General features: G+C 39.1%; 5 pseudogenes across 5 annotated transcripts; all 5 read right to left on the bottom strand.

The window, feature by feature from the left end:
* Positions 1-1,922: 1,922 nt before the first annotated feature.
* Positions 1,923-2,737, bottom strand: LOC146670356 (transcription factor HES-5-like; annotated as a pseudogene). The gene is made up of 2 exons (XR_014911774.1): positions 2,587-2,737; positions 1,923-2,471 (listed from the first exon to the last, which is right to left on the bottom strand). The product of XR_014911774.1 is annotated as a transcription factor HES-5-like (transcript).
* Positions 2,738-4,769: 2,032 nt separating this feature from the next.
* Positions 4,770-6,392, bottom strand: LOC146670355 (transcription factor HES-5-like; annotated as a pseudogene). Its single transcript, XR_014911777.1, has 2 exons — positions 6,255-6,392; positions 4,770-6,141 (listed from the first exon to the last, which is right to left on the bottom strand). The product of XR_014911777.1 is annotated as a transcription factor HES-5-like (transcript).
* A 5,930-nt stretch (positions 6,393-12,322) lies between these two features.
* On the bottom strand, positions 12,323-14,352 carry LOC146670354 (transcription factor HES-5-like; annotated as a pseudogene). Its single transcript, XR_014911776.1, has 2 exons — positions 13,600-14,352; positions 12,323-13,486 (listed from the first exon to the last, which is right to left on the bottom strand). The product of XR_014911776.1 is annotated as a transcription factor HES-5-like (transcript).
* Positions 14,353-16,446: 2,094 nt separating this feature from the next.
* Positions 16,447-18,286, bottom strand: LOC146670353 (uncharacterized; annotated as a pseudogene). The gene is made up of 2 exons (XR_014911775.1): positions 17,649-18,286; positions 16,447-17,546 (listed from the first exon to the last, which is right to left on the bottom strand). The product of XR_014911775.1 is annotated as an uncharacterized LOC146670353 (transcript).
* Positions 18,287-20,690: 2,404 nt separating this feature from the next.
* On the bottom strand, positions 20,691-21,581 carry LOC146670352 (transcription factor HES-2-like; annotated as a pseudogene). Its single transcript, XR_014911778.1, has 2 exons — positions 21,459-21,581; positions 20,691-21,345 (listed from the first exon to the last, which is right to left on the bottom strand). The product of XR_014911778.1 is annotated as a transcription factor HES-2-like (transcript).
* Positions 21,582-21,851: the final 270 nt, after the last annotated feature.

Below are 21,851 nucleotides of genomic sequence, written 5' to 3'. Positions count from 1 at the left end.
ATTACATTTATATAAATTGGCATGTTTTTTTTTTTAAATATTTATGTTAAACGTCAACAAAAAAAAACATGTCTACTCACTGTACTGAACAGAGAAACAGCTGTCTTTATAAAAGACACAAACAGATTGTGTTTCACATAAAGCAAGGTAGATGTTTACAAAGTTATGAGCACCAATTCATGACTTTGTAGCGACAAGTTCACACCGTATATATTCTGCCAAACTATGAGAATACTATGTGATCATGAAATGTTTTTTGGAATTGGACTTCTCTGTATGTTATTTTTAAACTTTTTCTCTCTCTTTGAATTGACTGTAAGTGCTGAAAATTGCTAGTGGGAAAAATACACAGTTTTTGTGCTGGACAAAGTCATCTTGTCCATGTCACATGTGTGTCCTCTGTCTCTGGTTATAGCTGCTCTCAGTTTCCCACACTCAGTATTGAATCATGTGGTCAGTGCACGACAAAAGGACCCTGAAAAGACATTATATAAAGGTTTGGCTGTGCTTTGACTGAAACTGCGTGACGTCACTAACCATCTGGAGGGAAAGTACATGATTGGTTGGCATGACCAGGCCTGATAAAAATCCCAAATTACTGTCAAAACCAAATCAGTTGTTTATAACTAAAACAATCTGCACCTAACTATTACACTTAATGGAGAAATTTTGGATTGCACATAACCAACTAGTGATCGATAGTTAAGGACTCACAGCCTAATTTGGTTCTAAAGTGTGCCAACAATCCACCGCTGAAAGGATGTTAGTGACATATTTTATGTACATTCATTTTGGACGCTTATTAATAAGAATAAATATTTGCATGTTAAGTATCTTAACACCTGTATGTTTAACATGATCGGTTTTCAGCATTATGCCACCATATTCCATTTCACTCTCTGTCTACCGAGGACAAAGATCAACATTCATTGTCCCCACTGGGGCTCTGTGAGTGAGTCTCTTCTGGTTTCCCACACTGCGTCCTTTCACTGCTTTCACAGGAAGAACAATGGAAGCGTGTCTCCTTACCCATAACATTAAAAGACAATAGTTATCGTTGAAGTTTTGGCCCTCCCATGGCCTGGGGACTGCTCCAAAGTGGTGGCCAATAATTTGTTGATATTTGAAGCTCAAGAAAAAAAAACATTTAAATTTGAATTTTTATATTTAAATGAAGTCCTCTTCCAGTTGTGAATTTCCACTTTTTGATTGAATTATGGATTGACAAATGAACAAAACCTTGTATGATCACAATATTTCTTTATTAAGACACACTCAGTATTAACATTTTATAAAGGCTCCAACGGGAGGTAGATAGAGGTGATGATACATCACAACAGCCTGGTACCGTACTCAAAATGAGTGGAGGATCAGTCATCTTTACAAAAGACACCAACAGTATGATGTGAATCTTCATATCAGACTTTCATAAAACATGCTCGAAAAGGCATTATCTTAAAACAATCACAAAGTGATCCAAATAAGTCAATCCACTGTCTATACAGTGTATTTATCAACTTAAATGCATTTAATTGATACACCAATGATTCTAAAAATGAAAAATAATCTGACATTGTGTCATTCCCATAGGGATTATTTTTTCTAGTTCTTTTTTTTTTTTTTTACATGAAAAAGCAGAATAACAGGTTATGAAAACATCTGTACATACAGAAGAAAGTTTTCATGTTGACATGATGCTTTCTGTCTTTAGTCAAAAGTTATTGTTTGGGTCAATAACAAACTAAAGATAACAAATGTTAATATAACATCATCAGTACCTGAAGAGTAGGTAATATTAATAATTTCAGATGCAATCAGATTTCATTCATGCAATGTGCATGACAAGATATGTTGTTTCAAAAAACAAAATACTTTGTTTCTTTGATTTCCTCAGGAAAAAAAAAATCTTCCACTAAAAACCAAAAAAAGTAAATTGTTCTGTATGAACAAGAGGAAAAATCTTAAAAATCTCTGAATTACAGAAGAATGCGGCTCTGAATTCTTTGACCAATATGATCATTGAAGTTAGTAAGGCTGACTGAAGACTGTAGGTTTCTACCACGGCCTCCAGAGGGAGCTGGTGAGTGTGTTGTCTTTGGTGATGCTGGTCTGGACTGTGTAGCTCAGAGGAGAGAAGTCAGCCTCACTCAGGGTTTAACAGAGGAAGTGTGCAGCTGCTTGATGTGGTTCAGCAGGTTTCTCTGGGACTGAGTCTTCACCTCCACCTTTGACAGGAAGTTGACCATCTCTTGGGCACACCTGGAATAGCTTTGTTCAAGAACTCCTGATTCTGTGGTTTGACGCTGCTGCAGTCTTCTCAGGTAGCAAACGGTCATCTCCAGGACGTCTGGCTTCTCCAGTTTGGAGTCTGGGTGCTGTTTGAGGGGCTCAGGACCCAGAAGAGACTTGAGCTGTTCAATACTGCTGTTGATTCTCTCTCTGCAGATCTTCTCCACCAGAGGCTTTCTGAGCTGCAAGAAGAAGAACAAAGTCATTAATAAAACAGTTCTGGTGCATAGTTTTATTGTTATCAAACAAAATCTTTCATGAATAATGAATGACATTCTGATCTGATCTCCAATTTACCTCATGATTCAAAGAGAGATGATCACATCACATGGTCCTGAGAATTAGTCATTACTGGAGAGACTGTAGCTGCCATGGCTGGATCTCTGTGCTGTAGTGGTCTCTGTAGAGAGACTCTGATCACTGCTGCCTTCATCCCTCCTATTTATACTCCCACATCTCCATATGAATGTGTGGGTCTTGGTCTGACTGGAGTTTCTCACAGTTTTGACCAATCACAGAGCTGTCAATTAGAGAAAAGAAATCTTGCCCGCCACATTGATACATCCCAGGGGAACGAGTGGAGCACTTTTGGGTGGGTGTGTCAGCGTAAAAGAAAAGCTCTGTGTGAATCTGAGAAAGTGGTGACCCTGTAGAGGATACATCTGCTGCCTGATGCTGAGATCAGTGACTTTGACTCGGCACACGCTTTTCAAATCAAACTGTTTCTCTGATTAAGATACTTTTCAAGTCTCACCTGACACCCACTTAGTGTCATTGATTATCCTGAAAGTAACATTTTTGGTTCTCACACAAACTCAATCAGACATCAGATGGTCTGTGTGTTTTTCTATGGAAAAATCATTTAATGTCAGATCTGATCTTTTCCTTCTGACATGAAGTTCAACTCATGTGGCAAAGTTACCAAATTTCTGAAGTGTTGTAGAGAATGTTTAAAGATTAAATAAAAAAATCACTGAGATAGTTCTGCGAGGAAACTACAAAATAATAGCAGTGATAATAACAAAAAATATTGTTTCATTATAACATATAGAATGGATTTATCTTTTTTTTTTCTGATGTCCAGATGTAGCAGGTGTGTTTTTTGCTTTTCAGTTTGTGGTTGGTGTGAGCAGATAGTTGTCCTCACTTTCCCACACTCAGTGCTGAATGATGTGGTCAGTGCACTACAAAGGTCTTTGAAAGGAGCTTTTGTGATGGTCGGTGGCCGTGTCTTCCAACAGAGACAGAGCCTGACGTCAACAACCATCTGGAGGGAAACAACATGATTGGTTGACTCAAAATTTACTCAAATTTCAAAAGCTGAATATTTTTGCTTTCTGTAATAATATACAATCCATGATCCACTATTTCAGTTTACAGTTGGACAAAGTTTGAAAATTGCCCATCATGAAACTTTCATGTTTTCACAAGCTCCAAATCTCATGTTCTGAAATGCAGGAGAAGGTCAAGGCAGCTGTTTCCTGAAGTGTGCCAAATCCCTCTGGACAATAGTCAGAAACCCGTGTGGTGAAGAATGCAAATCAACTTGAACTGTGACCCTCCTTCTCTTTGGTCCTGGAGAAGAAAAAGGCTCCTCAAGATGTAATTTTATCTACATGTACAATATGTATGGATCTGTGTGAATTCTGGTAAATATATGTATTATAGATTAAAACAGCAGGTCACAGTTTGGGGGTAAAAAAAAATCACAAACACTTTAAAGTTATGATCATAAAAATGTTTATAGATATTGTAATCTCATAAATTCCTCCATTAAATTACAACTACATTATTTCTTAAGTGCTACAAAACTTTGGAGATCAGCAAATATTTTCATGTTATTTTATTTCATGGTATGTTAAAAGTAAGTAATCCCATACAAATGTGTTGTTGTTTTCCATCATCAGTTTTCATTCCATCATACTACCTTTCGACATGTTTCTCCTCAGGACAGAGGTCAGCATCTGTTGTCCCGCTGGGGCTCTGTGAGTGAGTTTCTTCTGGTTTCCCACACTCTGTCCTTTCACAGTGTCACTGGAACAACAATAGGAGTGTGTCCCCTTACCCATCATGTGAAGAGACAATAGTTATCATGAAAGTTTTAGCCTCCAAGTAACGACTGCTCCAAAAATGGTGACTGCTTAAGGAAAACATGACACACATATCATTACTTATCGGACTATTTCAATCAAGCTATTGCATATACAAAAAGTCCCATATGAGTTATAACTCATCAGATATTTTAATTTGATTTGAATATTATTGTCATTTTAATTTCTGTGACATTTGGATTAGAATAAGGCTCCAGATATGATCATGAAGCCCTCACCTGTCACCCTACTACACCATAGTCCTGGTGTGAGCTTTGCTGTTTTTACAATATATAGTGATATTGGCCCAATAAATGTATAGGATGCCTAGATGAGTGATCCACTATCACTACAAGACATATATGCGTAACATAGAATGAAATGATAACAGAAACACTTTGATGTCCTTTCAGTGGTTGTTTATTAAGATAAACAGAGCGTCAAGTTTATATATGAGAGTAAGATAAATGATGATGCATCACAACAATAACTTGGTAACATCACCAAGACACTGCACTCAAAATGAGTGGGGGACCAATCATCTTTACAAAAGACACAAACATTATGACATGAATCTGCATGTCACATTTTCATAAAATACACTTTGGAATAAGCACAAACTGCACTTTATAACAAAGACAAAGAACAAAGGGATTCTACAACAAATCACATTAAAACAATCACAAAGTGATATGAATAGCTGAACCAAATCCACTGACTTTACAGTGTCAGGTATATAATCCTCTTAAACAAAGGACAAAAATAAATCTGGCTCTGACACAGAACAATGCAGAATAATCACAAAGATTAAAATTAGTTTAGAAGAAACATCTCAGCAACATTTGAGCAATCGTGTGTTATCAACATGATAAAATTCAAGAAGTAATAAACTTCATTTCAACATAAGTCACCACAATGTGATGCACATTTTTACATACACTGCTAGTAAATATCAGCAGTAAATGCAAATTGGAACAAGAATGTCAAATGTTCTTTCTCAACATGAAAGAGGAGCTTGTTTCATTCTTTCCATAGGAAATATTTGTTACATGAACATGTGAATTATGCCTGGTTTTACAAACACCTTCTGTACATACAGAAGAAAAAGTTCCTTAAATCTTTGACCAACGTGGTCTCCAAACATCTCTGTGGTATGACAAGAGGCTTTCTCTCTTGACTTGAAAGATGTTGTTGGTGTCATTTGCTCAGGAAATATCATCTTGCATGAAGAACAAAACAAAGAAAAACCTTCTGTACATACAGAAGAACAAGTCTTTGAATTTTCTTTCCCTGCAATCGTTGACCAATATGATCAGTGTAGATTATTTAGTAGTGATTCCAGTCTGCAGGTTTCTACCACGGCCTCCAGAGGGAGCTGGTGAGTGTGTTGTCTTTGGTGATGCTGGTCTGGACTGTGTAGCTCAGAGGAGAGAAGTCAGCCTCACTCAGGGTTTAACAGAGGAAGTGTGCAGCTGGTTGATGTGGTTCAGCAGGTTTTTCTGGGACTGAGTCTTCACCTCCACCTTTGACAGGAAGTTGACCATCTCTTGGGCACACCTGGAATAGCCCTGTTCAAGAACTGATTCTACGGTTTGACGCTGCTGCTGCAGTCTTCTCAGGAAGCAAACGGTCATCTCCAGGATGTCTGCCTTCTCCAGTTTGGAGTTTGGCTGCTGTTTGAGGGGCTCATGACCCAGAAGAGACTTGAGCTGTTCAATATGATTCTCTCTCTGCAGATCTTCTCCACCAGAGGCTTTCTGAGCTGCAAGAAGAAGAACAAAGTCATTAATAAAACAGTTTTGGTGCATATTTTTAGTGTTATCAAACACAATCTTTAAAGAATAATGGATGACATTCTGATAATATCCAATTTACCTTATGATTCAGAGTCACATGATCCTGAGAATTAGTCATTACTGGAGAGACTGTAGCTGCCATGGCTGGATCTCTGTGCTGTAGAGGTCTCTGTAGAGAGACTCTGATCACTGCTGCCTTCATCCCTCCTATTTATACTCCCACATCTCCATATGAATGTGTGGGTCTTGGTCTGACTGGAGTTTCTCACAGTTTTGACCAATCAGAGAGCTGTCCATTAGAGAAAAGAAATCTTGCCTGCCACATGCTCAGTGGTCATATTAGTAGGGGACAATTGATACATTCCAAGGGAACAGATGGAGCACTTTTGGGTGGGTGTGTGTGTCAGCGTAAAAGACTCCGAAAGCTCTGTGTGAATCTGAGAAAGTGGTGACCCTGTAGAGGATACATCTGCTGCCTGATGCTGAGATCAGTGACTTTGACTCGGCACACGCTTTTCAAATCAAACTGTTTCTCTGATTAAGATACTTTTCAAGTCTCACCTGACACCCACTTAGTGTCATTGATTATCCTGAAAGTAACATTTTTGGTTCTCACACAAACTCAATCAGACATCAGATGGTCTGTGTGTTTTTCTATGGAAAAATCATTTAATGTCAGATCTGATCTTTTCCTTCTGACATGAAGTTCAACTCATGTGGCAAAGTTACCAAATTCATTTCCCAAGTGATGAAGGACACTAGAAAACAATATCATTCATAATAATGAACAGTACTGTTTCATTATAACATATAGTATGGATTTTTCTCATTTTTTCTGATATCCAGATGTAGCAGGTGTGTTTTTTGCTTTTCAGTTTGTGGTTGGTGTGAGCAGATACCTGCTCTCACTTTCCCACACTCAGCGCTGAATGATGTGGTCAGTGCACTACAAAGGTCTTTGAAAGGAGCTTTTGTGATGGTCGGTGGTCGTGTGCTCCAACAGAGACAGAGCCTGACGTCAACAACCATCTGGAGGGAAACAACATGATTGGTTTCCTCCAGATATGCTAAAATTTGAATATATAATGCAAATACATTTAGATTCTCTGATAATACAAAACTTGGTTTTCTGTTTTTCAGTTTGCAGTTTGGTTAAATTCACTTAATTCCAATTTTATCACAAACACCTGCTGCAGATTATAAATGAGGCGGTCGACACAGCTGTTTCCTGAAGTGTGCCAAATTCCTCTGGACAATAGTCCGGCACTCGTGCATGGTTAGGATGCAAATCAACTTGTACTGTGACCATCTCTGTCTGAGGTTTCCCACCCTTACTTCGTTAAAGTTTTTCCCACTGGGTCTCTGAGAGTGAGTCTTGTCTATTTTCCCTCTATTTTCTATCTTTTTACTACTTTTTCTGGTGGATCAATACAGTTTTGTCTGAATGCTTCATTTAAAAGTTTTCAAATTCCAGCAGATCAAACTGGCCACATTTTCCCACCTAAATAACTACACAAAGGAAACTTCCTTGTGGAGTTTAACTTAACTTATGACCCATTGCAAACAAAAAAAAGTGACAACTCAGTCTGTCATAAATGTTTTTAATCAGGAATATTCTCATTGTTCCACCAGACGTGTTAAACCATAGGCTACACAGTAAATCAAAACACTCATTCAAGATGTGTATGGTGAAAACTATATGGAAACTGAGATCATATACAAAGTTTGTATCATTTCAAAAACGTGCAATATTGCATTTAACAATCAAATTGGTTAAAAGGAAAATGCTAATATTTTTTTATGAAGTCATCCTATCCAGCTGTAACAGATGTACCATCTGTCTTGTGGATTGTAGTTGGTGTGAGCAGACAGTTGCTCCACATTCCCACACTCAGTGTCGAATGAGGTGGTAAGTGCACCACAAAGGTCTTTGAAAACAGCTTTTGTCATGGTTTGTGGTTGTGTGCTCAGACAGAGACAGAGTCTGATGTCACCAACCTTTCTGGAGGGAAACAACATGATTGGTGTTTTCAACCATGTGATAAAATCCCAAACTAAAGTCAAAACCACATCAGCTGTTTCTCATAATAATAATATATATATATATATATATATATATATATACATATATAAACACCCAGCACGCCCCTGCGGGCGGTTTTTCCTTCAAGCTCGAGTCCTCTACCAGAGGCCTGGGAACTTAAGGGTCCTGCGCAGTATCTTAGCTGTTCCCAGGACTGCGCTCTTCTGGACAGAGATCTCCGATGTTGTTCCCGGGATCTGCTGGAGCCACTCGCCTAGCTTGGGAGTCACCGCACCTAGTGCTCCGATTACCACGGGGACCACTGTTACCTTCACAACCACATCCTCTCGAGCTCTTCGCTGAGCCCTTGATATAGGATAGGATATATATATATATATATATATATGTAGATAGATAGATAGATAGATAGATAGATAGATAGATAGATAGATAGATAGATAGATAGATAGATAGATAGATAGATAGATAGATAGATAGATAGATAGATAGATAGATAGATAGATAGATAGAAACTATATACATCTCTTTAAAAAATATTAATATAAATAACAATAGGAAAATATACTAGCTACCTACAGATATTAGAATACAAATTAAGAAATAAGCTCTGGTTTTTGGGGGTGGGGCTGCAAAATATTGGTAGAAAATGATGTGCAAAGTCATCAAGCTGTTAAACATTACAGTTTCAGAAACAGGGCTGAGAGACTGAGAATCTGTTTCTGATGTGTGCTAAATAGACAACAGTTCACAAATGCTGAAATGGTTTAGATTACTATTTTTTTTTTTTTAAATTTACTTTGGGAACACAGAGATCAGTATTTTCATTTCATTTTTTGTGTGTATGTGTTTATGCCTTTTAAATATTTTAACTTGCATCCACCCTCACTCACCGAGATTTAAAAAACATGCAGTCTTATAACACTATAGTTCTAAGACCTTTGCAGTGTTGTTCTATTGGTGTTGTCATGTACTATGACTAGCTATTCAGTATTTTAAACCTGTCTGTTATGTATGATCAGGTTCCACTTTTCATTCAACCATATCACCTTTCCTGCTTTGTCTCCTCAGAAAAAAGGTTGGCATGTATTGCCCCCCTGAGACACAGTGAGTAAGTTTTCTCTGAGTTCCCACACTCTGTCTTTTCACTGCAAGTTTTATCTTCTGGAACTGAGAACTGCTCCAAAGTGGTCACTTGATAATTTACCTTGATCACATACACAGAGCTCCTGCGAGACATGTATTATATAACTTTGATATTTTGAAAGCTCTAAATAATTTACAATTGTAATACATTAATAAGAACTTCTTCAAATATCATACTTTATACTACTGTATAACATTACCATATTACAATATTATATTACAATATTATGCTATATAAAATACTGTATGGGATTTTTAAAGGAATGATGCATACTCACTGCAAAATAAATAAATAAATAAATATATATATATATATATATATATATATATATATATATATATATATAAAACACCCAGCACGCCCCTGCGGGCGGTTTATCCTTCAAGCTCGGGTCCTCTACCAGAGGCCTGGGAGCTTGAGGGTCCTGCGCAGTATCTTAGCTGTTCCCAGGACTGCGCTCTTCTGGACAGAGATCTCCGATGTTATTCCCGGGATCTGCTGGAGCCACTCGCCTAGCTTGGGAGTCACCGCACCTAGTGCTCCGATTACCACGGGGACCACCGTTACCTTCACCCTCCACATCCTCTCGAGCTCTTCTCTGAGCCCTTGGTATTTCTCCAGCTTCTCGTGTTCCTTCTTCCTGATATTGCTGTCATTCGGAACCGCTACATCGATCACTACGGCCGTCTTCTTCTGTTTGTCTACCACCACTATGTCCGGTTGGTTAGCCACCACCATTTTGTCCGTCTGTATCTGGAAGTCCCACAGGATCTTAGCTCGGTCATTCTCCACCACCCTTGGGGGCATCTCCCATTTTGACCTCGGGACTTCCAGGTTATACTCGGCACAGATGTTCCTGTACACTATGCCGGCCACTTGGTTATGGCGTTCCATGTATGCCTTGCCTGCTAGCATCTTGCACCCTGCTGTTATGTGCTGGATTGTCTCTGGGGCATCTTTACACAGCCTGCACCTGGGGTCTTGCCTGGTGTGATAGACCCCAGCCTCTATGGATCTTGTACTCAGAGCTTGTTCTTGTGCTGCCATGATTAGTGCCTCTGTGCTGTCTTTCAGTCCAGCTTTGTCCAGCCACTGGTAGGATTTCTGGATATCAGCCACCTCCTCTATCTGCCGGTGGTACATACCGTGCAGGGGCCTGTCCTTCCATGATGGTTCCTCGTCTCCCTCCTCTTTCTTGGGTTTCTGCTGCCTGAGGTATTCACTGAGCACTCGGTCAGTTGGGGCCATCTTCCCAATGTATTCTTGGATGTTCCTTGTCTCATCCTGGACTGTGGTGCTGACACTCACCAGTCCCCGGCCCCCTTCCTTCCGCTTAGCGTACAGCCTCAGGGTGCTGGACTTGGGGTGAAACCCTCCATGCATGGTCAGGAGCTTTCTTGTCTTTATGTCAGTGGCTTCTATCTCCTCCTTTGGCCAGCCTATTACCCCAGCAGGGTACCTGATCACGGGCAGGGCGTATGTGTTGATGGCCCGGATCTTGTTCTTACCATTCAGCTGACTCCTCAGGACTTGCCTGACCCTCTGCAGGTACTTGGTGGTTGCAGCCTTTCTAGCGGCCTCTTCATGGTTCCCATTTGCCTGCGGGATCCCCAGGTACTTGTAACTGTCCTCTATGTCTGCAATGTTGCCTTCTGGTAGTTCAATCCCCTCAGTTCTGACTACCTTCCCTCTCTTTGTTACCATCCGACTACACTTCTCCAGTCCGAACGACATTCCAATGTCATTGCTGTATAGCCTGGTAGTGTGGATCAGTGAATCGATGTCTCGTTCACTCTTGGCATACAGCTTGATGTCATCCATGTACAGGAGGTGGCTGACAACTGCTCCGTTCCATAGTCGGTATCCGTAGCCAGTCTTGTTAATGATCTCACTGAGGGGGTTCAGGCCTATGCAGAACAGCAGTGGGGACAGAGCATCTCCTTGGTAGATCCCGCACTTGATGGTGACTTGTGCTATGGGCTTGGAGTTGGCCTCTAGTGTTGTACGCCACATCCCCATTGAGTTCCTGATGAAGGCTCTTAGGGTCCCATTGATCTTGTACAATTCTAGGCATTCCAGTATCCAGCTTTGGGGCATTGAGTCATAGGCCTTCTTGTAATCAATCCAGGCAGTGCACAGGTTGGTCAGTCTGGTCTTGCAGTCTCGGCTGATTGTTCTGTCTACCAGTAGCTGGTGTTTTGCACCTCTGGTATTCTTGCCAATTCCTTTCTGTGTCCCGCTCATGTATTGACCCATGTGCCTGTTCATCTTAGCCGATATGATGCCTGACAGGAGCTTCCATGTAGTACTGAGGCAGGTTATTGGTCGGTAGTTGGAGGGGACCGGTCCCTTCTTGGGGTCCTTGGGGATCAGGACCGTCCGGCCTTCGGTTAGCCATTCCGGGTGTCTCTCATTAACTAGCAGCTGGTTCATTTGTGCTGCCAGACGCTCGTGGAGTGCAGTCAGCTTCTTCAGCCAGTAGGCGTGAACCATGTCGGGCCCTGGTGCTGTCCAACTCTTCATACTGGAGACCCTTTCTTGGATATCTGCCACTGTGATGGTTACTGGACCCTGTTCAGGGAGGTCGCTGTGGTCTGCCCTCAGATCCACTAGCCACTGAGCATTGCCGTTATGGGTTGCGTCCTTCTCCCATATGCTCTTCCAGTATTGCTCCGTCTCCAGCCTTGGTGGTGCTGTTCTCTTATTGTTCCCTTGCCACTGAGAGTACACCTTTGCTGGTTCTGTGGAGAACAGCTGGTTTATTCTCCTGCCTTCTATCTCTCTGGTGTACCTCCTCAAGCGGCTGGCCAAGGCTGTGAGTCTTTGCTTGGCAGTTTCCAAGGCCTCAGGTATGGACAGCTTATATATATATATATATATATATATATATATATATATATATATATATATATATATATATATATATATATATATATATATATATATAATGACACAGGAACAGAAAAAATATTTTGATTTCAATGTTTATTAAGTTAAACTCAGTATTATCTGTTTTATATATAAAAGCTCCTATTGGAGGACGATAGAGGTGATGATACATCACAAGAACAGCTTTATCAGCAGGACACTGAACCCAAAATGAGTTTAGGATCAGTCGTCTTTACAAAAGACTTAAACATTATAACACAAATCTTCATATAATGTGCTCCAAAATGAGCATAAACCACACTTTATAACAAGCGTGAAGAAAATAACGCTAAAGCGCATCATATCACAATGATCACAATTTGACATTATTACTTAATACAAAGTAAAGTCGATATACATACATATATATATATAAAGTTCACATGCTTTACAGTCTAGACATGCTTCTATACCCTCTTATACAAAAGGATAAAAATAATTTCACAAGTCCATCCTGAGTAATTAAAACATATATACTTAAATACAATGCATTTAGTTTAAAATAAAACCTTCTGTAAACACAGAAGAAAAAGACTGACCAACATGGTCTTTAAGCTTGTCTATTGCATGACAAAATGTTTTCTCTCTCTATTACAAAGATGGTTGGTGTCATTTCCGCAGGAAATATCATCTGTGACCAAGAACAAATACACACAAAGTAAAACCTTCTGTACATACAGAAGAACAAGTCTTTTTTTAAAAAAAGAAAGAAGAATCCTGTAATTTCTGACCAATACGATCATTGCACTTAATGAGTTTGACTCCAGTCTGCAGGTTTCTACCACGGCCTCCAGAGGGAGCTGGTGAGTGTGTTGTCTTTGGTGATGCTGGTCTGGACTGTGTAGCTCGGAGGAGAGAAGTCAGCCTCACTCGGGGTTTAACAGAGGAAGTGTGCAGCTGCTTGATGTGGTTCAGCAGGTTTCTCTGGGACTGAGTCTTCACCTCCACCTTTGGCAGGAAGTTGACCATCTCTTGGGCACACCTGGAATAGCTCTTATCAACAGCTGCTGAGTCCACTGGATGACACTATTGCTGCAGTCTTCTCAGGTAGCAAACGGTCATCTCGAGGATGTCTGGCTTCTCCAGTTTGGAGTCTGGCTGCTGTTTGAGGAACTCAGGACCCAGGAGAGACTTGAGCTGTTCAGTACTGCTGTTGATTCACTCTGTGGATCTTCTCCACCAGAGGCTTTCTGAGCTACAAGAAGAAGAACAAAGTCATTAATAAAATAATTCAGATGAACAGGTTTAGCTTTATCAAATGCAATCTTTCATGAATAATGAATGACATTCAGATGATCTCCAATTTACCTTATTAGTCAAAGCGAGATGATCCTGAGAATTAGTCATTACTGGAGAGACTGTAGCTGCCATGGCTGGATCTCTGTGCTGTAGAGGTCTCTGTAGAGAGACTCTGATCACTGCTGCCTTCATCCCTCCTATTTATACTCCCACATCTCCATATGAATGTGTGGGTCTTGGTCTGACTGGAGCTTCTCACGGTGTTGACCAATCAGAGTGCCTGACATAAGAGAAAAGAAATCTTGCCTGCCAGATGCTCTGTGGTCATATTAGTAGGGCACAATTGTTACATCCCAGGGGAACAGGTGGTGGACTGAAGTGGAGATGGAATAAAAGACTGAGAAAGCTCTGTGTGGATCTGGGAAAGTGGTGACCCTGTAGAGACTATTGATCTGATGCCTGGTGCCAGTGACTTTGACTGGGCACACGCTTATCAACCAGTTACAGCTGTACAAGTGCATATACAGACCATGTATCAGTGAAAAATTCGATTTCACTCCTACTGTTTCTCTGCTTCTGATGTCTTCACTCTTCTCACATTTGCTGTGAGCTAAACTGTGCTCGGGACACTGTGTAATGGCTCAGTCAGAAATTGCATGTTCTTTGTACTAAGAAGCTGATCCAACTGATGAAGACTTTTCCATTATCAACTACAACTCTACCAGGAAAGGTCTGGATAAGTATGCAGTTTTTCTCTGACTCAGGTGTCAGATATCCATATCTAGTAAGTGTGTCCCCTGTCTTGTGGTCTGTAGTTAGTGTGAGCAGGAAGATTTCTCACTTTCCCACACTCAGTATTGAATGATGTGGTCGGTGCACTACAAAGGTCTTTGAAAGGAGCTTTTGTGATGGTTGCTCGCCGTGTTTCTAACGGAGACAGAGGCCGACGTCACCAACCATCTGGAGGGAAACAACATGATTGGTTGCCTCAAATATTTAATTACATTTGAAAATATACTCTACAGTAACTGAAGTTATTTTCAACAAAATCACAGAATCTTAGTTCCACTTTTTAACTTTTGAGTGATATTATTTTTTAACATCTAGTGAACTCGACGGTCAGACTTTGCATGAAAAGGGTTTTTCCGGCAGCTGTTTCCCGAAGTGTGCCAATCCCCTCTGGACAATAGGCGCATGCTGGTGCGGTTTAGGATGCAAATTATCTCGAAGTGTGACTCTTTGCCTCAGAGGTTTCCCACAATCTCTCCATTCATCAAAGTTTGCCGTTTCATCTAAGAAGCTGGCACACATAGTCATCTTAATTTAATGAATTTCTTTTCCATTCTTTTTTTAGATATAGATAATAGATATAGATATGTAATGGTGCACTCCCAAAGCGCAATAACACATTTTTGGAATGCTTTTCACAGCAAAATCCTTTTTATTTTTATAGCTGTACAGAAAATTATTACAAATGTTCACTCATTTTAACGTTTTAGTTTTCATAGCCTTCATTTTAAACCTTTTAGTTTGTATATCTATAGGTTAGGATTATGTTTAACCCATCTAATAATTCCTCATCATCACCATTTGCTATATTATTACAGTACTGATCACTCACTGTAAATTCTTTCAAGTAACCATCAAATTTAAAAGATATCACACAGGTAGTTTTTGAATTCTAACATGTCAACCTGAGCACACTGGCCAGCTTTATTTTTAATTAGTTTTAAGTTTGTTTCTTTAAATCTCCTTTATTTCCGCTTGGTTGAGTTTCAGTTACTTTACAGAGCCAAGTTGCTTGTTTCGCTTCAGTTTTAATTACCATGCTAACCATGTCAGTCAGACACTAAAAGATAATGTCCCTAGTTGTGACAATACCTGCTAGCTTTTCATTAAGCCATATAGAAGTTACGCTGAAAATGTTCATGGATGATATAAAATTATTCCACTGTTTGGAATCGCAGAGTGATGAAAAAACATTATATCAAATCAGTACAAGACATGAATTCACACTTAAGGAGTCAGCAGTACATTAAACTTCCCGTTTAAACAATAAATGCACGTAGCTGATTAGTTTTTTCTTTTATTTCAACGTGTCTATATTTGTAGGTACATGTGTTGTAGATATAACTTGGTTATATCTACAACAGTTTACTCATATATGGAAGTTAAGATAATCACAGAGTCAAGATTAGATTAATAATCAGTTAAACTAAGAAGTTAAAACAGTTGAGCTATCCATTGCTTTTCCACAGTAACAGATTAACAACCAAAACTTTTTGGTGATCCTCTAACAGATAAATGTTGAGTAATAAGAGGGATTATAAATGCATATTCTATCTCTTCAGGGCAAAGGTCTAGAGTCCCACTGGAGCTCGTCAGTGAGTTTCCCTGGTTTCCCACTCTGTCCTTTCACTGCTTTGACTGTAACAACAATAGCAGTGTCCCTCATTATACATCGCATTAAATGCATTGTGTGACATCACTAATGGGTAAACTGTTAACGCTTCTTGATTGATAACACCCACAACTGACAGCTGCATCATTTTAAATGTTTTTCCAATGGGTTTGGTGGCTTTATCTATTCAGGTATGAACTGAAACTGTTCATCAAACAACCTTGCTAAATGGCTTCAAAGCTTTATGGTAATTATAGATAATGATGTCATTTGTAAGGAAGTCATTTGTATATAGTAAAACTACAGACTCATGTGAGAACGCAAAATTGTCAGCTGGCAGTGTTTGTTTATTTAACAAGGCACACGGCGCCACATGAAGTATAACAGCTACAAGAGGAGGTGATGAGACATCACATCTGTAGCTCATGTCTGCGAGTTACACTGTACTCAGAGAATGTGAAGATACAGCTGTCTTTATGAACCAAAAACAGTGCACAGTACAGGGTTCTTTAACATTATTTAGCAAATGGACAAAAGGTTTTAATGAACAAAACAAATAGAGTAAGTCTGACCTTTAAACAGATCAAATGATATTAAACCTTATTAATGGTTAGCAATCACATTGTCACTAAAAACAGTGATATTGTTACACAAAAAAGCTTTTACAGTTAAAGGATAAATGTACTAATCCTAAAACGGATCATTTTTCTATAATCACACAAAATAATATTTTTTTTAAAAAACTTTTAAAAAAGCATTAATATAAAGGTGATTTGTTGGATCTTACAACAAATCTGTTTGAGTAAACGCAGTTTCAGTATCAGAATTTGTCCATAAAAAAGGACACTCGAGGTTTTGACCAAAGTGATCAAAAAATAATGTTACTATAACATTATCAGATTTGTAAGTACAATATAGTACAATATAAAAGTAATAATTGCCAATGCAATCAGACTTCACTCATGCAACATGCATGACATTTCTTTTTCTTCTTAACCAGAAAGATATTATTGCTTGCATTTCTTCAGGAAATATCTTTTTAAAAATACAAAACACACACAGTGTGTGGAGATATTAACACTTCTGTTAATCCAGAATAACAAGGTATTCAAATTTCAGGAATTCAGTCCAGTAATCTTTGACCAGTATGGTCAACTCATGAAGTTGCAACTCCAGTCTGTAGGAGTCTACCATGACCTCCAGAGGGCAGTGTTGACCCAGCTCATGTCCTTAGTCCTCCTTAGTGGAGGTAGTGAGGATTGTGCAGCTCAGAGGAGAGAAGTCAGCCTCTCTCCTTTAAAGAACATCTGTCTGCAAGGTGTTTGTATAGTTCAGCTAATTTTTCTGGGACTGAATCTTCAAGTCCTCCTGCAACAGGAGGTACAGATGGACACATCCGAAGTAGCTCTAATCAATAGCTGCTGAGTCCACAACTTGGTGCTTCTGCTGAAGTCTTCTCAAGTTCAAGCCATAATGTCGTCTCTAGGATGTCTGCTTTCTCCAGTTTGGAGTCTGGCTGCTGTTTAATGATCTCTGGATCCAGGAGAGACACGAGTTGCTCAGGTCACCGGTCGATCTGCTATCTGCATTATTTCTCCACCAGAGGCTTTCTGATCTGCAAGAAGAACAAAATCATTAAGAAATTAGTTCATGTGCATAGGTCTATCATTATGAAGCAGTAATTCATAAATTGGCATTCTGAGAGTCTCCAATTTACCTTGTGATTCTTGAGATCTGATCCTGAGAATATCAAATCATTGCTGGAGTGACTGTAGGTGCCATGGGCCTCTGCAGCATGGCAAGGGTCTCTGTAGAGAGACTGATCTCTGGTGGCTTCATCCCACATATTTATAGTCCTGCATTTCCATATGAATGTGTGGGTCTCGGTCTTACTCAAATTTCTCACAGTCTTGACCAGTCAGAGTGCCTGACATAAGAGAAAGGAAATGCCAGCTGCTCAGTGGTTGGGAACAATAGTTACATCTCAAGAGAACAGGTGGTGGGCTGACGCAGAGATGGCGTAAGAGAGTCAGAAAGCTCTGTGTGAATCTGGGAAAGTGGTTGTTAAAGAAAGTAGATCTGCTGCCTGATGCTGAGATCAATTGACCACTACATGCAAATACAGCCTACAAACCCATAGTATATATCTGTCAGTGATTCTGTTTGTTATGGGTATTGTTCAGGAAATTAATACGGATAAAGCACTAACTCAATGCTCTGTGGGTGCAAAAGTAGAACTTAAAATTTTCATAGCTTGTTTAAAACCTTTTTGAAGCTATTTAGAAAAAAGGCATGTCCAGATGGGGCAGGTGTGACCTCTGTCTTGTGGTTTGTAGATGGTGTAAGCAGAAAGTTTCTCCCAGGTTCCCACACTTAGTATTGAGGGATGTGGTCAGTGCACTACAAAAGACTTTCAAAGGAGCTTTTGTGATCCTTGGTGGTCGTGTGCTCCAACAGAGACAGAGCCAGACGTCACCAACCATCTGGAGGGAAATGATCTGATTGCTTCTGTCTATGAGCTGGATCATTATTTTTTTTGTCATTTCTTAAAATGTAGAAAAGTGAACATCATCATCTCTTCAAGCCTTAACATTTTGCAAATGAGGGTGAGGGATTGAGACAGCTACTTCTGAAGTGCGCCAAATCCCACTGGACAATAGTCTATGTTGGTTTCGAACTCAATTTAAACAAAGTTTTCACACATTCTGCCTACTGAAAGAATAAAACTGAAAAAAGATTATCTTTGGGAAATTTATCAGTAGCAAATATAGTGTCCGTTAAGAAATCCAGTTTCTTCCAAAAGAAATCCACAATACCACTGTACACTCAGGTGCGTTACCAGTTCTTGAAGTACAGTGTTTACTAAAGGATTCATGCAACATCAATGAAATATCAACATCAACATACACTGAGATTAACAATAAATACATTGCTTTACAAATTTATTAGACCACCTCTCATAAAAAACAAGAAAACACAAGTATTTTAGAAATCCATCAAAACTAAAAATTTAATTATTTATTGTTCTAACAGTAACAAATCCACCAATTGCCTTTTTACACCCAAATTTCAGTCATCACACTTCTCCGAGACAGCACGTTTATTCTCACTCCAACACGCAACATACCGTGTTGGTATGTTACGTCTCATAAGGATGCGGAAGGGTACCTTTCGCGTAGCTATGAGACGCCTCAGGATGTGACAAATCTTCAGTATGTTACACGTTGGCAATGAGAATACACCGTCTAAGAAGTCAGAAAATAATCAAGCACAACATTCAACCACTAAACTTTTTTTTGTTCAATAATGCAAGTAAGTGAAAAATAATGTTGTGCTTTACTGTTTTTTCAGCTTTGTTTTCAACAGTAAATTTATAATTTAAAGGATAACAAAAAAAATACATTTTAGTATTAAAAATTTTCAAATAAAACACTTCTGCATAATAATGGGTTAACCATTAACAAAGCAAGAAAAAATATTTTGGTAATTGACAATGCTGTTCATTAAGGGCAGCTGTACCATAAACCTTGGTGGTGGTCTAATAAATCTATTAAGAACTGTATATTTACTCTTTAGAATCATCTTCTGATATTTACAGTAAACTAATCTCCTTTGGTATTTGGTACTGGTATTTTATGGAGTTTCAGCATCATACTGTAGTTGTCTGTAAAACCTGCACCTTTTTGTCCTGTTTATAACGATACATAACACTGAAATCTTTATCTTTATTATGTACCCGGACACCACTCTGTTATACATGGTTCATTTTTTCATAGCTTTATAACTTGGTTGATATTAGCCAATAATATATATATAATTAAAAGAGTTCTAACTTGAAAGAGTAGGCTTTCGAGTATACCCTCTTAACCTTAGGGTTAGGTCAGCATTTGTTGGGGGTCTGTGAGCAAGGCTCCTCTTTTTTCCCACACTCTGTCGTTTTGGTGCTTTCACAAGAAGAAAAATAGAAGTGTGTCTCATAACCAACACATCAGGAGACACTAGTTATCTTTAAAGTTTTACCATTTTTCCACCTGGGAAGGAGAACGGCACCAAAGTGATGAATCACTCATTAGTTTTTGCACTTAAGTAGAGACATTATGAAATCACTTACATTTGGCGTAAATCACTTACCTTCATTTATAAACTGCAACACAGATAAAAGATTTTGTCAGATTAAAGATTTTTTCAGATTAATTTGAAAGTGTCCTTTTCCTTGATTTGATCTTAAATAACTGTGCAGGTGATTGCCTAATTTGTTATTGCATTTTTGAGAAAACTTGGAGCAAAACTCTTTATTTCAGCATAGATGTTCTTTAGGTTTGTATGGACAACTCATGACATGTTGTCCATACAAAAGAAGAACACAAAAAAATACGGGATGATTTGTAAAATAAAAATAACATGTCACACAAAATCATTTGATTTCAATTATACATTTTTTAGCATAAACTCAGGCTGCGGTTGAAAACAGATAATGGTGATGATGCATCGCAGCTGTAACTTGGTAACATCAGCAGGACATGAAGAGTGAAAGATCAACTGTCTTTACAAAAGACAAAAACATTGTGACATAAATCCTCATATCAGTGTCAGAACAATAAGCAATAGTTTCAACACATATCACCACAATGTAATGTACAGTGTTACTTTAAATACTAGTGAGCAGTAGCTGGATATGCTTGTTTGGTCAGCTTATGATTTGATTGGAACACCAAGAATGTCAAACGTTCTTTCTTAAAACAAAAGATATGTTTGATTTAATTACTTCCATGGGAAATATGTTTGACAAGGAAGTGTGAAGTACACTTAGTTTAAAATTTAAACGTCAAACTCCCCAAAAAAGAATTTATTTTTCAAATATTTAACCAACCAGCTGACCAAGCCTTGGTCCTTCAGCTTATCTGTGTTTTCTCTCTTTACTTGAAAGATAGCGATATCACTGTTTCTTCAGGAAATGTTAAGTCATTGAAATTTCATAGAATTCAGTCAATATCATCAGTATAGCTGATCTAGTAGTGACTCCAGTCTGTGAGCTTCTACCATGGCCAGCAGAGGGAGCTGTAGACTGGACTCTTGTCTTTGGCTGTGACAATCAGAGGAGAGAAGTCCGCCTCACTCAGGTTTCCTTCAGAGGAAATGTGCAGCTGGTTGATGTGGTTCAGACCGAGTCTTCACCTCCTGTTTTAACAGAACATGCACCAGCTCTTGAATACATCTTGAGTAGCCCTTAACAGCTGCTGAGTCCACAGGTTGACACTTCTGCTGCAGTCTTTGCAGGAAGCCAGGATGTCTGCCTTCTCCAGTTTTGAGTCTGGCTGCTGTTTGAGGAGCTCAGAACCCAGGAGAGACTTGAGTTGTTCAATACTGCTGTTGATTCTCTTTCTGTGGATCTTCTCCACCAGAGGCTTTCTGAGCTGCAAGAAGAAGAACAAAGTCATTAATAAAACAGTTCTGGTGCATAGGTTTAGTGTTATTAAACATCATCTTTAATGAATAATGAATGACATTCTGATAATATCCAATTTACCTTATGATTCAGAGTCACATGGTCCTGAGAATTAGTCATTACTGGAGAGACTGTAGCTGCCATGGCCGGATCTCTGTGCTGTAGAGGTCTCTGTAGAGAGACTCTGATCTCTGCTGCCTTCATCCCTCCTATTTATACTCACACATCACCATATGAATGTGTGGGCCTTGGTCTGACTGGAGTTTCCCACAGTCTTGACCAAGTAGAGTGCCGGACATAAGAGGAAAGAAATCTGGTCTCCCACATGTGCGCTGGTCATATTAGTAGGGGACAATAGTTTGATTTCAGGTGACCGGTGGTGGACTGAAGTGGAGATGGAGTAAAAGACTCAGAGAGCTGTGTGCAGATAATAGAAAACTGTGACCTTGTAGAGAATACTAATACACTGCCTTG

This window comes from Rhamphochromis longiceps, linkage group LG5 (genome assembly GCF_057381845.1).
Source record: "Rhamphochromis longiceps isolate RC_006_pf linkage group LG5, R_longiceps_female_GT1.1, whole genome shotgun sequence".
Classification (NCBI taxonomy): domain Eukaryota; kingdom Metazoa; phylum Chordata; class Actinopteri; order Cichliformes; family Cichlidae; genus Rhamphochromis; species Rhamphochromis longiceps.
The sequence above is the reverse complement of the archived record's forward strand: the minus strand, read 5'-3'. Positions and strand labels throughout refer to the sequence as shown.